The sequence below is a fragment of the Equus asinus genome, chromosome 12, assembly GCF_041296235.1.
Source record: "Equus asinus isolate D_3611 breed Donkey chromosome 12, EquAss-T2T_v2, whole genome shotgun sequence".
Classification (NCBI taxonomy): Eukaryota; Metazoa; Chordata; class Mammalia; order Perissodactyla; family Equidae; genus Equus; species Equus asinus.
The window spans coordinates 71,629,571-71,645,891 of record NC_091801.1 but is presented as its reverse complement, the minus strand read 5'-3'; the positions used below and the strand labels follow the sequence as shown (position 1 = coordinate 71,645,891).

Sequence of the window (16,321 nt, the reverse complement as noted above, 5' to 3'; positions counted from 1 at the left end):
AGGTATCCCTTCCCACTATTTATTAATTGATCACTTACTTAAGGCAATTTCTTGATTATGCACAGAAAATGCAAAGATTGATGTTAATCCCTCCCTCTAAAGGGCATAGAGTCATGGACACCAAAGAATTATCCAGATTAAGTTACTAGCAGATGACTTCACTTCTACACCCAGCCTTCCAATTCAAGAGTTCCAATTCATGCCTCAGAGAAGCTACAGATGACCACCTGACTCTCATATAGACAAAAGGACAAGAGTCTTTCTTGCAGTTGCCAAACGTCTCCTATAGTTACAACGAAGTGTTCTAGAAAGGCTGTGCCAAGGGCAGAGAGGAGGGGTAATTCATTCTAGACAGTGATTCTCAACTCTCTCTAGGTATCAGAATCAGCTGGGGAGATTAAAAAATACAAATGCCAAGGTTCTACTTTCATTGATTCAGTTGGCTTAGGGTGGGGTCACTGGCATGGATCTTTTTGAAAGCCTCCCAGGCTATTGTGATGAGCAGCCAGCATGGACACCCACTGCTCTAAAGACCATTGGCTTCTTGAGGCCAGAAGCTGTGTTTTGCTCACCATTGACTCCTTTGCACCTAGCGCAATGCCTGGCATGTAGTCAGTGCTCAGGAATTATTTTTTGAATGAATGAATGTTGGAATCATAAAAGCAAGAACCAGTGACAGACCTTAGTTTTCCCTTTCCTCCTGCACCCTGTGCATCCTGAAAATCAAGGGCAAGTTTTCTTTGAAGGGAATAATATAGGTTTAAAGTGTGGTGTGCAGGAATCTTATGAATTCTCACAGCGCTGTGGTGAGGAAGGTTTTTTTTCCTTTTCCCCATTTAACTAACAGGGCACTCAATCAGAGAGGACACAAATGATTTGCCTCAGGGCCTCACAGAGGAATAATGATAGGTTTGTGGGGTCTCTGATGCAATTATAAGTAAGCTGATGGAAAGAGATTAAGGCTGCAATTTGGAAACATAAAAGGTTAATATAGGCTAGATGTTTCGGACCTGAATTTGATTTCTGGGACAGCTGACCAGGTCTAGATTTACATTACCTCCAACTCAGAAGTGTTATTTGTGTTGATGCTGCCTGAGGCTCCTGTCAGCTGCCCTCACTCCAGCTGTTCCTGAGGAGCATCCAGTGAAATGTAGGTTATTCCAGTTCTTTCCTGACAGACAGAGACCACTGCATCAACAGTCCCAGTTCCATGAACTGGTGAACTTAGAATTAGGTTTTCGTTGCATTATTCTTGAGAGGATGGCTGTGGGCCCCAGGACCCACAGCCATGGCAAAAGGTACTGGTCCCCAAACTGGATGGAGAGATGCTTCTGTTAGCTCTTCTCTACTGGACCACTTAGGTCCTTGGGGATTAACTATCTCCCCACTTCCCAAGGCATCTGTTCTCTTGGGCTCTTGAGCCAGACTTCCCAGTTTGTGCCCCAGCCACATTCCTAGCTATGTGACCTTTGGCAGCTTACTTTACCTCTCTGAGTCTCAGTTTTCTTATCTGTCAAATGGGGACAAAATAGTACCCATCTTATAGGGTTGCTATGAGGATTAAATGGATATTTCTATACACATACATGAACCAACATGTATATAAATGAATATTTTATTCTAATATAGAGCTGTATATCTTAGAATAGTGCTGAGCACATTGTAGGTATCCAGATCATCTTAGCTATGTTATTATTGTTGATTCTTGCACATGACCACCCACCACACATGCCCTTGATCTTATCTCCTCTCCATGCTTAATCCTAGAAAAATCCCCTTGGCTAACTCAGCATGTATCTGCTGCTCCTGTTATCTTGGTTGCAAGGCCATGGTAATGGAGGCCTCTGGAGCTGTGCACTGCACACTGACTTGGCCGTTTGTGGTAGCTGTGCTCTGCTTCACGCTTTATAAGCTGATGTCTCATGCTCTTCCCCAGAGGAAACCTTTCTTTGGTCTGATGACTGGATTGGAACTTGATGGCATTTGCCATGCTCCCAAAAGGTCTCTAATGAGGCACTTCGTCTTGCTTCTGCATCTGTGTCCATCAACCCTCTTTCAGCTAATTGTCTCCCCTTTGCATCCACTTCTCTTTTACTCCCAATACTTTACCAATAGCAGTACCTTGAAAAATTTCTTTCAAGTGCCTGTCTTCATGGTCAGACAAATTCCCTGAGGGCAGGGGATATGCCTGTCTTTTAAGCTTCATATTTTCCATACTAAGCTGAATGCCTGGCACTTGAAAGTTCTAAATTCATATTTGTTAACTGTTCAATAGGGGCTGTGCTCAATCCTGACTGTGCATTGGGTACAGTTAATACAGTCAGAAGGAGGGAAGAACAAGAAAAGTAGTTAAAATTACAGAAATCCAAAGTCATATGTAATTATGCTATGAAAAATTTGTGCAATCATTCAAATTGTATTGCATGAATCCCTCCTGAGATTGGGATCTACAAAAAGTAGTAATGACTCTGAAAACTTGTTGCGACCCATCTGAGGGCCCTCAATATCTAAAGGTTTAAAAAGGTAAGTGGGTTCCAAAGCTTTACCAAGTCTTGAGGACTTTCCTTCCTGATCCAGATTCATGGGGTCTCATGTCATCTAGTGATCCCTGGTTCTTTTAGAGCTAATATCTAACAGTCAAGACTCTTCACTGAATTTGAAGATGCCTCCTTCACAGAGTTAGGGAAGATTGATGAAGCTCTGTGTTTAAGAAACATAGCAGAATATCTGATACATAAAGGGCACTTGATGAATACTCCATTTCTTCACAACGATGAACATGTCTCCCACTAACTATCATTCTTCCATGTTTCATTTGTTCATTCATTCATTTGAGCTCTATTATGCGAGTTTCACCACTATTTGTGTAAGTTTGGGCAAATTACTCGATCTTTCTGTTTCTCAATTTCCATATCTGTGAAGCAGGAACAGTAATAACAGCTCCCTTGAGGGCTGCAGTGAGGATTCAATGAGATTACACATGGTCCTGACACATAATAAGCACTCTATAAATATCATTAATATTATTAAGTTGTATTATTTGTTAGGCACTAAGTAGAGAGTACTTAATGGTTCAGAGTGTAAGCATGGGCTAAAATGATGGATTAGAGAATAGAATTAAATGAATATATAAGAGTGAGAATTGGCACTTTTTGAGCACCTCCAGCGGGCTCAAATTCTTTGCTTGAATGTTAACAGAATATTATCCTTGGATAATTTCACATATATGCAAGTTGGTGAAAAATGGGTTGATCTATGTTGGATGGGGCAAGATTGGCTAAGGCACATATTAGCGGGTTGAACCTGGATTACAAGTTTAGGGTTGATAAGAGGCAGAGATCAGAACCATGGAGAGCTCTAAGAAGGCACGAGGGGCTTCACATGCTGAAACAGAAAAAAAAATCAGTCTCTCTCTACTGACCTGGTGGAACCTGGAGGTGTTTGCTCTCCTCTTCCCTTCAGGACTGGCTTCTGTGCTTCTAATGGAGATTCTCTGAAGGAAACAATCTTATAAAATCTGCTTTTCCTTTGCTCTGGAGATACTGTAAAACATTGTCCGTTCATCGCATAGAACCTAATATTAGATGTTACTCAGGAGAAATTTCCTTTGGAGGTATATTCTAGGAAAAGTTCTGCCTTTCTTTGTCTCATTGTTGATGGAAAGTTTTGACTCTGACTGTATTTTCTTTTAATTTCTGACCCCCAGGGAGCTCAGAACACAAATCCCAGATCAACTATTGCAAAAAAGTAGGACATTATGGTTATATTATTTACATTCTCTTTCCCTCCCAGATCTATTGATTCCTTCATCTCCTATAATTCTTTACTATATTAATGTAGATTTTCCTTAGTCCTGGCTTTAAAACTTATATTTAACAATTTTATTTTGTGTGTTTCCTATTAACATTCTCAAATCTTTCATGGGAGAAGTTGGGCTCTAAATAAACAAACATGTATCCCTTATTACAAGAGGGGCCAGTGAGGGAAAGAAGTGAGGCAAAAAGCCCAGAGAGAGTATGAATGAACGACAGCAGCAGCCACCCCATCATGTGAAGCAGAATCATGTCTGTGATTCTCCATGACAACTCTCCAAATTTTTTTGACCCTCATATGAGTACAAAGTTCTCATTTGTACAACTTGCCCCTGTGACTTTTATCAGATTTGACCATTAGGTTGATTATTCTGCTTAAATCTTTGGATTCTACCTATGTCTTTCCATTGACTTCCTGTTACTGACCCATTTCCCACTCCTGGTTCTCACCCTCATGCTCTGTACTAAGCATATGTTCATTCCCCCATCTTGATCTGATCCTCATAATTGGCTCATGTGTGATCCCACCTCTGATCCTCATCCATATCTGCTAACACCTTCTTGTCCAAGACTCTAACGTTGGGTTCCGTTCCTGGCCATACCGCTCCTGGCTACATGCTCAAATCCATTCCTCCATGGCTGTTTGGCACCTACTTTAAAAAGGAAACCAGGGGTCAGTCCCGTGTCCTAGTGGTTAAGTTCATGTGCTCTGCTTCATTGGCCCAGAGTTTTGCCAGTTTGGATCCTGGGCGCGGACATAGCATCGTTCATCAGGCCATGCTGAGGCGGCATCCCACATGCCACAACTACAAGGACCCACAACTAAAATATACAGCTATTTACTGGGGGGATTTGGGGATAAAAAGCAGAAAAAAAAAGATTGTCACAGTTGTTAGCTCAGGTGCCAATCTTTAAAAAAAAAAAAGGAAACCAGGAGAGGATGGCTATTTAACTCAAGGGAATGCACCTGGTATCTGGAAGTCTTTAAGATGCCTTCCAACTTGGAGGTTCTATATTAGGAGAGTGAAAAACAGATAACATGTGTAGCCTCAGTGTATTGTTCATAGCAAGCACTCAATAAAAATTCATTTAAAAATGATATAACAGTTTACAATTTGAGAATGTCTACGCATATATCTTTTTAGTTGGCCCACATGTGTAGTAAGCATTTACAATCACATATCATGGACGAGAAAGACTGAATCCCAGAGACACTGACTGATTTACTCAAGGTCAACAGACGTAGAAAGTGATGAAACCTCAGCACATGAGCACAGATGTTCTGTTTCCAACGTTCATTCTCTTAACATTGTTTACATGGAAACATTTGAGAAGGAGGGAAGGTAATATTTTGCAAGTGGAAAGAGTCATCCACTTCACGGCTTCCTTAAAATGTAAGATAATCTTTAGAATATTGGAGAGTTTCCCAAGAATGGATATCACATAAATACCACCTTTAAAAGAGGGGAAAAGTCTGCACAGCCTGAGGCTGAGAAGGTTTACTTACACAAAAAAATTTCTTGCTCTTGTTTAATTATGCTGCTACAAAAAAAAAAAAAGGATAAGCATATATTATTACACTTTTACCTATACTAGCAATTAAGACTGTAATCTGGATGACTACTAGAGCTTGTAATGAGATTATATCCCCCTATTAAAACCGTGATCCAGTGGTGTAATAAAGAACATTTCAGTTCTACTTAGCATGCAGTTGGTCTTATGGGGAGGTGCTAAAAGGCATGGAAAGGCATTTCTAAGTGGGGAAGATCGACACCAGAATGCTATAGAGCTTGCAAGCCCCAAAGTATTTAGAATTAAAATCTTGTTTTTTGCTATTTTGTCTTAGTTTTCCCAATTCAGTTGTGCCACATTTGGAATTTTTACTGTCCTTTTTTCTATTTTTTTGTTACTATATTCCTGAAATGGAGTACTATGATTTTTAAAAATAATCAGCAGAACCAGTAGAGAAACGTGCTCCCCTTTAATGCATTGGAAGGGGCTGTTCAATTCTTGAAGTACCATTACAATGAAAAGTATCTTTGTTACTATTATTGTCCAGGTTTATTTTAATCTTTATAGCACGTCAAATATTCTTTCTGATGTTCTTCAACCTAAAGATGTTCAGTTGTTATCAAAATACATTGGTCTCAAAGCTTCAATGACATTGATCTTTTGCCTGGGAGCCGCTTCTCCTTTAATGTTTGAATTTCCTGTATAGTGTCCACAATAAGGACTCTTTGGGGGATAAATGACAATAAACTTGTCTCAAACTTGGTGGCTGAAGAAAAAAAGTTCTTTTATTTTTAGGTCTCATATAGCAAACTCCTGGGGTACAACCAGTCTGAGGTATACTTATATACAAGGGCTCTCTTGAAGAGATCTTTGGGTTTCTCTCTCCCTCTCTCTCTCTTTCATCCTTTTCCTCTCTCTGAATCTCTCTCTTTCTCTGTCTTTCTTTCTCTTTCTCCCTCTGTCTCAATTCTTGCCTTCCCTCTCTTTCTTTTTTCCATCTCTCTTCCTCTGTCTCTGTTTCTTTCTCTCTGTCTTAATCTCTCCTCCCTCCCCTTCCTCTGTCTCAGTCTGTCCTCTCTCTCTCTTCCTCTCCACTTGGCTTTCCTGCGTGTTACTTTCATTCCCAGGCCACTTTCCATATGTTGTGACTAGATAGCTCTCGCTAGCTCCAGACTTACTTTCTGCCTACTGCCATAGCTGCTCCACATAGACAGTGCAAATATTCCTTAGGATTTCTGCAAAAATTCTGATGGGGCCCTTTTTTGCCTGGCTTGGATCCTGTGCTCATCTCATAGCCATTCTCAGAGACTCTTCACTATGCAGAACTTGGCCACAGGAGCACCCTTGGAGCAGGAGAGTGGGCCCAGTCTTATCTGAATCACATGCAGTGAGAGGGAAAAGGAATGGTTTTCCAAAGACAGTCAGGATGTTACCAGAAGAAGCAAGATGAGGGGTGGGTGCTCAACATCTATAGATGTCCTCTAGAGTAGTCGTCCAAAGTCTCCCTGGTCACTGTCTTGATGAGCAGCTCTCCACCTCCTGAAGAACACTCATTTTACTTTTTAGATGGCAATAAATATCAGAAAGTTCTTCCTTACATTCAAGACAAATTTTCCTGAACTTCCAACCCTGGTCCTACTTTTAACCTTTGGTATCACACAAAACAAATGCAGCACTTTTTTTCACAGGAGAAAGGCCTTGATACATAGAAATAATAGGCTGGTCTTCCATAAGTTTTCTTTCCCAAGCCAAACTTCCCTTGTTTTCTCAACACTCTCTCATGTTTTAAGCTAGAGAGTTCTCCTGGATGTCTTTCTTTCCCCATCCTCTGTCACATTTCTCCAATCACTGAGTTTTCACGGCTCCATCTTCTGACAAGCTCTCAAAGCATCCTCTCCTCTCCATTTCCATGACCACTGCTGCAGTTCAGGATCTTATAACTTTTCACTGGGACTACGGCAGGAGCTCCCTACTGGTTCTCTTTTACTTTCAGTCTTACTCCTTCATTTCCATCCTTTATTTTGCCATCAGGGTTATCTTTCTATAACATAACTGTAGATGCACAGCACAGCATGCCTAACTCAGAAGTCACCTCTTTATATTTTATTTGCTGCTTCCGTAACCTTTTGTTATACAACATAGCTTTGTTATCCAATATAGCCCTTTATGTTTTGTGGTGCTGTTTCTTGCACATTAACTCCCCCTACTAGAATGTAAATTCCTAACGGGAAGTGTCCATATCCTGTCCAGCTCTGTATCCATAGGCATGGAGCATAGCAGGTGTTCAGTCGTGTTCCTTGCATGATTGGAGAATGCAGTGGACCTGGTTTGTGGGCCCCTCCCCATTCTGCATGCTTTTTTTCTTTCTTTTTTATGAGGAAGATTAGCCCTGAGCTAACATCTGTGCCCATCTTCCTCTTTTTTATAGGTGTGATGGCCTCCACAGCATGGCTGATATGTGGTGTGTAGGTCTGCGCCCGGGATCCAAATCGGTGAACCCCAGACCACCAAAGCAGAGCACGCGAACTTAACCACTATGCCACTAGGTGGGCCCGCTGGTCGTTTCCCTTTCCCTTGTTCCTCTTGAAATGAGATTCCAAAAACTGAATCCAATATTCCTGGTGTGCTGTGATGAGTAGAGCACACAGCACAATTATCAGCTCGATCATTCTGGATAGTTCACTTTCACGAAGGCAACTTGAGATCAAATTAGTGTTTATGTCAGATCCATCATGTAGTTGCCTTATATTGAGATGATTCTGTGTTTAAACCTAAGGTTTTTTTCTTTTACCTCATGTACTCTACTTTCACACTTCTTTTACATGATTTATCCCTAGATGTTTCAGACTAGTTTCTCGAATCCACTACCCTGTTTTTTAGGGGAAAAAATTGAGGCTGAGAGAGAAAAGAAATTTTAACTTTGGCAGTAGATTGTTTTCCATAACTTATTACTTTATCTGTCTCTGTAGAGTGGTCTTCAGTAATTTTATGGTACTCTTTATTTAAATCTACCTCCTTGTCTTACAACAGTGGATCTCAACTGTGTGTGTATGTGTGTTTAGGGGGGGTGTTTTGTCTCTCGGGAGACATTTGGAAATATTTGGGGACAGTTTTAGTTGTCAAAATATGTGTGTGGGGGTGCTACTGGCATCCAGTGGGTAGAGGCCAGGGATGCTGCTAAACATCCTACGGTGCACAGGACGCCCCCACTTCCACCTCCCACCAAAGAACTATCTGGTCCAAGACACCAATAGTGCCAAAGTTAAGGATGCAGTTTAACAGCTGAAAAAACACCACCATCGCCGCCGCCACCACTACCACCACAGCCACCACCACCACAACCATCACCACCACCACACACCGACCACAAGAAGTAAAACAAATGCTGAAAGTGGTGTGCTTATCAGTGGTGGGAACAGAGCTCTCAACTTTTCAACTTCTAATTTCTGTTGTCTTCCTAATGATGTTGTGTCACCAGAGTTTCTACTTCGTGCTTTAAGGGACAATAAGATCATGTGTCTTTTGATTTTGTTGCTCCCATCCTTCTCTCTTTATCCAAGTTCACAGACATACAGAGTTTACATATGACTTGCTCCTTCTTTCCGAAAATTGTCATTATTCACTCTGGAATGTTGACTTCTCAATGATTTTTTGTAAGTCTTTCATCCGTTTAGTTGGGTTGAGCAAGTATTCACTAAGGACCCGATATGTGCCAGGTCCTACCCACAGGCACTCAGTGAGTCAGGGAAGGCAATTTCATCTATTTTATTCCTTAGCTATGCACAAAAACTTGTATCACAATTTTACCAACAATACGCTGTAATGTTCAGTGAACAGATATTCTAATTCCTTGAATGAGAATAAGGGATCGAGACCTGGGATTTTGATAAGTTTTGGCAATACAAAGATGTATAAGGCTTCATCTTTTCCCTCAAGGATCTCACAGTTCAGTGATGGAGACATATAAGCAGATGAATTTCAATATAATTATCTATTTCTATGCCAGCAGTATGCACTGACTCTTATGATAATTCAGCAAAAGGGCACCTAACCCAACCTGGGATGTTAGGGAGGATTCTTGCAGGAGGTAATATTTGAACTGAATCTTGGCAAGATGAAGAAGGAGCAAGAGAAGAGTTTGGAGAGAGAAAATCACGTAAACAAAGACATGGGGAATAGGATGCAGAAGACAATTAGCATTTTTTGTTCCATTAAAGACTTGAGCAGAAGCTTAGTTCAAAGGCAGGCCACTCCCTGGCTCATCAATGAACCTGTGGAATTTGAATCCCTTTGTATACGCATGTTCTGAGGGAACACACTCCCATTACTCTTTAGAGCATTCAAGATTCTCAAGAGCTTTATTTTCTTTTTGTCCATCAGATTCAGCCAGCAGTTATTGAACACCTTCTATGAGCCAAACACTTTGCTAGCTATTTCACATCCATTATCTCAGTGGACTCTCATAACAACCTTTTGAGCTATATCTTGGGTTAGAGACGGCTAGGTATCCCTCAATTTCCACTCCTCACTTCTTATATAGTGGGAAAATTCCCCATCCTGGACCCATGGCTGTCGAGAGCAACACTCAATTTTCCAGTCTCTCTTGCAGATATATGTGGCCATATGACTACGTTCTGGCCAATGGGATGTAAGCTGGAGTGTTGTTTGGAAGCTCCTAGAAATTTTCCTTAATAGAGATCTGGTATAGAAACTTTGCTCCCCTTTCTTTATGCGTTTATTTCTGTTGGCTTGAATGTGGGTATGAAGGCTGGTGCTGAGGCAGTCCTATTAGACTGTGAGGTGATCTTGAGAATACAGGCCCACGGTATGGAGGAAAAACAAGATAGAAGGGACACAGGGCCTGAAATCTTTGTGGAGCAGAGCTGCCATAAGTCCTTGAATGTCTACCTCTGGATATTTTACAAGTTAGAGAAATAAACTTCTGTCTTGTTTAGACCACTGTCAGTTTTGAGTCTCCATTACTTTCAGCTGAACTGATCATCTCTACATTTTGGATGAGGAAAATTCGGGTGAGAAAACTAAAGTATCTATCAATAATGTCCACAGTAGTAAATGTTTGGGACATGAGTATTCTGATTTTAAGACCAAGGCTCTTGTCATTATTCCAGATTGTTTCACTTGCTGTGATTTTTTTTTATATCCTGCTTTAATTAAATTATGATTGCCTGGGGCTGGCCCTCAACACAGTTTGACCCAGAAGTCCTTTAATGTTGATCTGATTTAACTCTAATTTTCAAGAAATGGCTCTTGGGTTTTTTTACTTCAGAAATCAAGGAGGTGAAAGATTGGTAGGGCAATAGGATAAAGAACGTTCATTAGACACCATGACAGTAAATTTCACTATCTTCATTTTGTAGTACAATCTATTGTTTATCCAATCATCTTTTAATTAATTAGCAATTAAGGTTGCTAAGGATGTGAAGATGCCCATTAATAAAGCTTGGCAAATTACTCTCATGGTCTGAGGAAAGATGAATTTCAGTCATTTCTTTCTATTTTTTTAAGTCAAAATCAGCTACCTTTCCTATTATGATTTATTCTTCACTTTTGCCAGTAGCATTCAATATGGCAAATAACCTGGACAAAGAGCATGAGACTCTGTTCTCATCCCAGCTATGTCATACAATTCCTTTGCAACCTTGAGTAATATGCTAATCTTAATTGCTAGTTAAGATGACACCCAAAATAACTGAGTAGTGTAATGAGATAAATTATTTTATCCTGTCTTACAAAAAAATCATATATGCATAGATAAACAGAGACCTAAGAGTTTGTTTTCTCCAATGTCCTCATTTTCAAGAAAAAACAAAAGCAAAACAAACAAAAAACACAAAGACAACGAGAGTGAGTGTCAAATATTTCAACTAGCTGGCCACCCAAGTTGTCCTATATTTTAGTTAAATTGCATAGACATAACTCTGTTTTCCATCTTTTTTAAATAAGCTCTAAAATGCATTCACCAAAGGCTAATGAAAGCAACGCACCATAACAAATGAGATTAAAGTGTGTTCCATGAGATGTAAGCAGGTGTCCTTATGCAAAATGTGTTGACCATAGCCCAGATCCTTCATCTCAACCATCTTTGATCAGCAATGTGGAGCCTAATCCAATTAAATTATGCCCATCATGATCCAATTCTGGTCTAGGCAAGCTAGAGTCTTTGCCAGGCTCCTTCCTCATCTTCCTGCCCCAAGAGCAAGCTTTTCTCAGGTTCTTGGCTTATGTTGATTCCTCCAAATGGAAAACTTCCACCCTCGCCCAATCCTAATCTGACTCTGAGGATCTCTGGTCTCATCTCTGCAAAAATACTTGCACTTTTTGTCAAAGCCTTTTCAGAGTCCAGTAGGAACTGGATAAATAGCTGTAGATGGAATAAATAGAAAGTAGGTGGCTGTATAATTCTAAACTTTTGCTTACTTTTTTGGCTGTGGGCATGGACAGAACGTGCCTACTGACACCAGACAGGGATTCTGAGGCTGGAATCAATTCGTAAGGCCACTGAGACAGGCTTGATAGAAGGTGCGATAAATACCAGCTGGTAATATATTGAACAATGAAGGGAAGCTCTGGAAAATGTAGAGGTTGAAGGTTTAATAATATTTGTGAGTAATATTGCCCTCTATGTCTTCGCTTAATGCCAGTTCTGTTTGAGATTCCCCAGGTTGATCTCCCAATATTTGTGATTCCTAAAAAGAGAATGTACATACCTATTAGACTGGTGAAAATCCAAAACACTGACAACAACAAATGCTGGCGAGCATGTGAGGCAACAGGAAGCCTCATTCACTGCTGTTGGTCATGGAAAATGGCGCATCCACTTTGGAAGACAGTTTCTTACAAAGCTAAGCATATTCTTATTATATGATCCATCAATTGTGCTCCTCGATATTTTCCCAAACGAGCTGAAAACTTATTTCCACATGAAAACCTGCACACAGATATTTATAGCAGCTTTATTCATAATCGCCAAAACTTAGAAGCAACTAAGATGTCCTTCAGGAGGTAAATGGATAAATAAACTGTTATATCTCCAGACAATGGAATATTATTCAGTGTTATAAAGAAATGAGCTATCAACTCACAAAAAGACATGGAGGAACCTTAAATGCATATTACTAAGTGAGAGAAGCCAATCTGAAAAGGCTACATACTGCATGACTCCAACTATATGACATTCTGGAAAAGGCAAAATCATGGAGACAGTAAGAAGATCAGTGGTTGCCAGGGGTTGGAGGGAGAGAGGGATGAAGAGGAAGAGCAAAGAGGAACTTTAGGGCAGTGAAACTATCCTATATGAAACTATAGTGGTGGATATATATTATTATACATTTTTTCAAAACCCATAGAATGTGCGAGACTAAGAGTGAACCCTCATGTATACCATAGACTTTGAGTGATAATGATGTAGCTTCATCAGGTGTAACAAATATACCTCTCTGGTGTGGGAAGTTGGTAGTGGGGGAGGCGGTGGGTGTGTTGGGGTAGGAGGTATATGGGGACTCTTCATACTTTTTGCTCAATTTTGCTGTGAATCTAGAACTGCTCTGAAGAACAAAGTCTCTTTAAAAAAAAAGAAGAGGGGCTGGCCCCGTGGCCGAGTGGTTAAGTTCCCGCGCTCCGCTGCAGGCAGCCCAGTGTTTCGTTCGTTCGAATCCTGGGCACAGACATGGTGCTGCTCATCAAACCACGCTGAGGCAGCGTCCCACATGCCATGACTAGAAGGACCCACAACGAAGAATATGCAACTATGTATGGGGAGGCTTTGGCGAGAAAAAGGAAAAAATAAAATCTTAAAAAAAAAAAAGAAGAAAAGGAATTAACATTTAGCACCTACAATGTTCCAGGTATTGTGGTGAGCACTTTGCATACACTATCTCACTGATGCTTTCAACAGCCGTGAGCAGCAGATTAAAAAACTCAGGCTCAGAAAGGTTAACTAACTTGTTCAAGGCCGTAGGGAAAACGGGTAAGAGAAAAGAGAGATGGGTGCACACCTATCAGGCTCTGAAGTCCCTGTTTGTCTTCATTCAACCATGGTGCCCCCCCCCCAACCTATGACTCTTGATACAACATCCCTCCAGCTTCCACACTGCTCCTGCCTGTGTGGGTGCTTCAGCGCTTCACTACATGAGCAAGGTGGGCCCGTTGTCCAGCATGACTCATGAGCAGCAGCCGGAAACTGGTACATGAGAAGTCTTATAAAACTCAATCTGGCTTTTTGCCTTGCTTGTTACTGCACCTGGGGTAATTATAACAGAGCTTTGTCTGCAGAAACTGACATCAAAGGTCCTGAAAAAGAGTATCCCTGGTGGGAACTATGATTATCCCCATTTTATGGCTGGAGAAACTGAGGAATGGATTGTTAAGTGGCTTGCCCAAGGTCAGCTGGTGAGTCAGGAAATTGAGTCTACAACCGTTGGACTCCCAGTCTACATACAAGCTCTTGCGCCATAATTCTGCTTTTGGCCCAAAACACCTGCCATGCTCATTAGACTAATATTACCATTTCCTCGGTAAAAATTAAGGGATTAAATGCAGCCAAATGATAGCATCTGTATATCATTGTGAGACCTACAGGAAAGAAGGCTGTCTCCCTGAGAAATAGGTCACCAGATCTAGTGTTTGGCTTAAGCTTCTGAAGTAAGGATCTTGGGAATGGAATCACACCAGCTCAAGAAATCCTCAGCTGCACAATCAGTGGCCATTTTTATCCTCCAGAGAGGTTCAGCTTGCTGGTCATTGAAGACCCTTAGACCACCTTGCCTGTGACTAACACGCTTTACTTTTGAAAGACCCTGAGATGTATGTCACTGTGTAGAGAGGAAGAGGCAGAGGAGAAGAAACTTCAACATGTCTGAAGATTGAGCTGGCTTTACAGCCTGTATTCACTATCTGGAGTTGTGTTTGAGAGAGGGCAGTATGACTTGCCCTGTGGAATTTGCATATCTGAACATTAATAGGCGTGTAGAGGTTGAGTGGCTTAATACATTAATTAATGCAGAATTCTAGAGTTTTGGTCCCAAGACATGTTACATGACAAGCTTGTCTTTAAGACTCAAAGCTATATAAAAGCTATTTGCTGGGATTCTGTTCCCAGCTGGGGAGGAAGATGGGAGAATGAATCTCACCATGAAGAGAGAGAAGCCTCATGTAGTCCCGGGCCCTGGGACAAGAACGGGGCTGTCACAGTCAACCCATGAAATCTGGAGACTTAAGTGGTCCCCTTGGGAGGGGGTTGAAAAAGGCTAGTCTGAATTTACCTAGATATGAGATCCCAGGTGGCAATTAGTTGTTTTTTTTTTTTTTTTACTGAGTTAATGATAGGTTACAATCTTGTGAAATTTCATTTGTACATTAATGTTTGTCATTCGTGTTGTAGGTGCACCACTTCACCCCTTGTGCCCAACCCCCACCCCACCTTTCCCCTGGTATCCACTAAACTGTTCTTAGTCCATAATTTTAAATTTCTCATATGAGTGGAGTCATACACAGATTATCCTTCTCTTGCTGGCTTATTTCACTTAACATAATTCCCTCAATGTCCATCCATGTTATTGCAAATGGAATGATTTTGTTCTGTTTTGCAGATGAGTAGTATTCTATTCTATATATGTACCACATCTTCTTTATCCGTTTGTCTGTTGATGGGCACTTAGGTTGCTTCCATGTCTTGGCTACTGTAAATAATGCTGCAATGAACATTTGGGTGCACAGGACTTTTGAGATTGCTGACTTCAAGCTCTTTGGATAAATACCCAGTAGTGGGATGGCTGGATCATATGGTAGTTCTATTTTTCATTTTTTGAGGAATCTCGATACTGTTTTCCATAGTGGCTGCACCAGTTTGCATTCCCACCAGCAGTGTATGAGGGTTCCTTTTTCTCCACAACCTCTCCAACATTTGTTACTATTAGTTTTAGATATTTTTGTCATTCTAATGGGTGTAAGATGATATCTTAGTGTAGTTTTCATCTGCATTTCGGTGGCAATTAGTTCTTGTTGCTACCTGCTAGTTAGATGTCTTTCCACTCTCTCTGCCTGAAAATTCTAGTCATCCCTCAGATGTCACCTCCTCTTTGAAGCCTTTGCTTCAAGGCACAGTTAGATACTCCCTCTCCCATGCACCTCTCAGCTCTTTGTTCTTACCACTGTCGTGGTACCTGTCACAGTCCTGCACTGACTGTTCATGACATCTCTGTCTCTACGATAAGACCATGAGCTCCTTACGTGATACACCATATTTGGACCAGAGGATGCTCAATCAATACATCTGCATGATATTGACTCAGCTGAACAAGAATCACATGGCAGATCCCTGATGCTGTCGGCCTAAGTATGAATCTGGTCTTGCTTTGGAAGAGAGTAGGTCACAACAATCTTAGTCCTTCCTCATTGGATATTTGTTGGTTTTTCCAAAGCAGAAAGGAACTCATGCTAAAATTTTGTTTTGAACTCCAGAATTTGTGTGCATGATTGTCCATTTAAATTAGTCTAAGCTTTTTTGCTAGCTGTTCATTTATTCATATAATAAACCATTTGACACACATAAAGCCATACAAAGGTCAGTAGGGCAGGCATTATACATGATCATACACAGGGGAAGTTAAGGTCAATGGCTTGTCAAAAGTCACAGAGTTGCTGAATTACAGTGTTTAGCCTAGCGCTCATTGCTATCTCCCCTGCACTGTGCTATGGCCAGCATGTAAAACTGTCAGAAATTATTAAGCTACGCTTAATAAATACAGAATTAAATGAGTTTACCCAGCACGGAAAAATCTGGCATAGACCTAACTTTAGGGAGCACATAAATCATCCTGTAAGCTGGTGATTCTTCCCTCTGAGGGCCTGTTGTGTATGCAAAGTACATTTCATTAGGCTCTCCCAAGCCCCATTTATTTAACAGTTTTCTCCCGATCTAATATCTCCCGTCTAATGGCCCTCGTGCTATGATGATAGACATCATGGAAATGCAGAGC

At 40.9% G+C, this 16,321-nt stretch overlaps 1 long non-coding RNA gene across 4 annotated transcripts in view; it reads left to right on the top strand.

Annotated features, from left to right (window-relative positions):
* LOC139039933 (uncharacterized) overlaps positions 1-16,321 on the top strand; it is a 59,714-nt gene that overhangs the window by 22,398 nt on the left and 20,995 nt on the right. For all 4 annotated transcript variants that reach the window (XR_011493352.1, XR_011493353.1, XR_011493355.1 and 1 more), the window contains one exon: positions 7,753-7,870. This is a non-coding gene — a long non-coding RNA (uncharacterized lncRNA). The remainder of the gene's footprint in view (positions 1-7,752; positions 7,871-16,321) is intronic.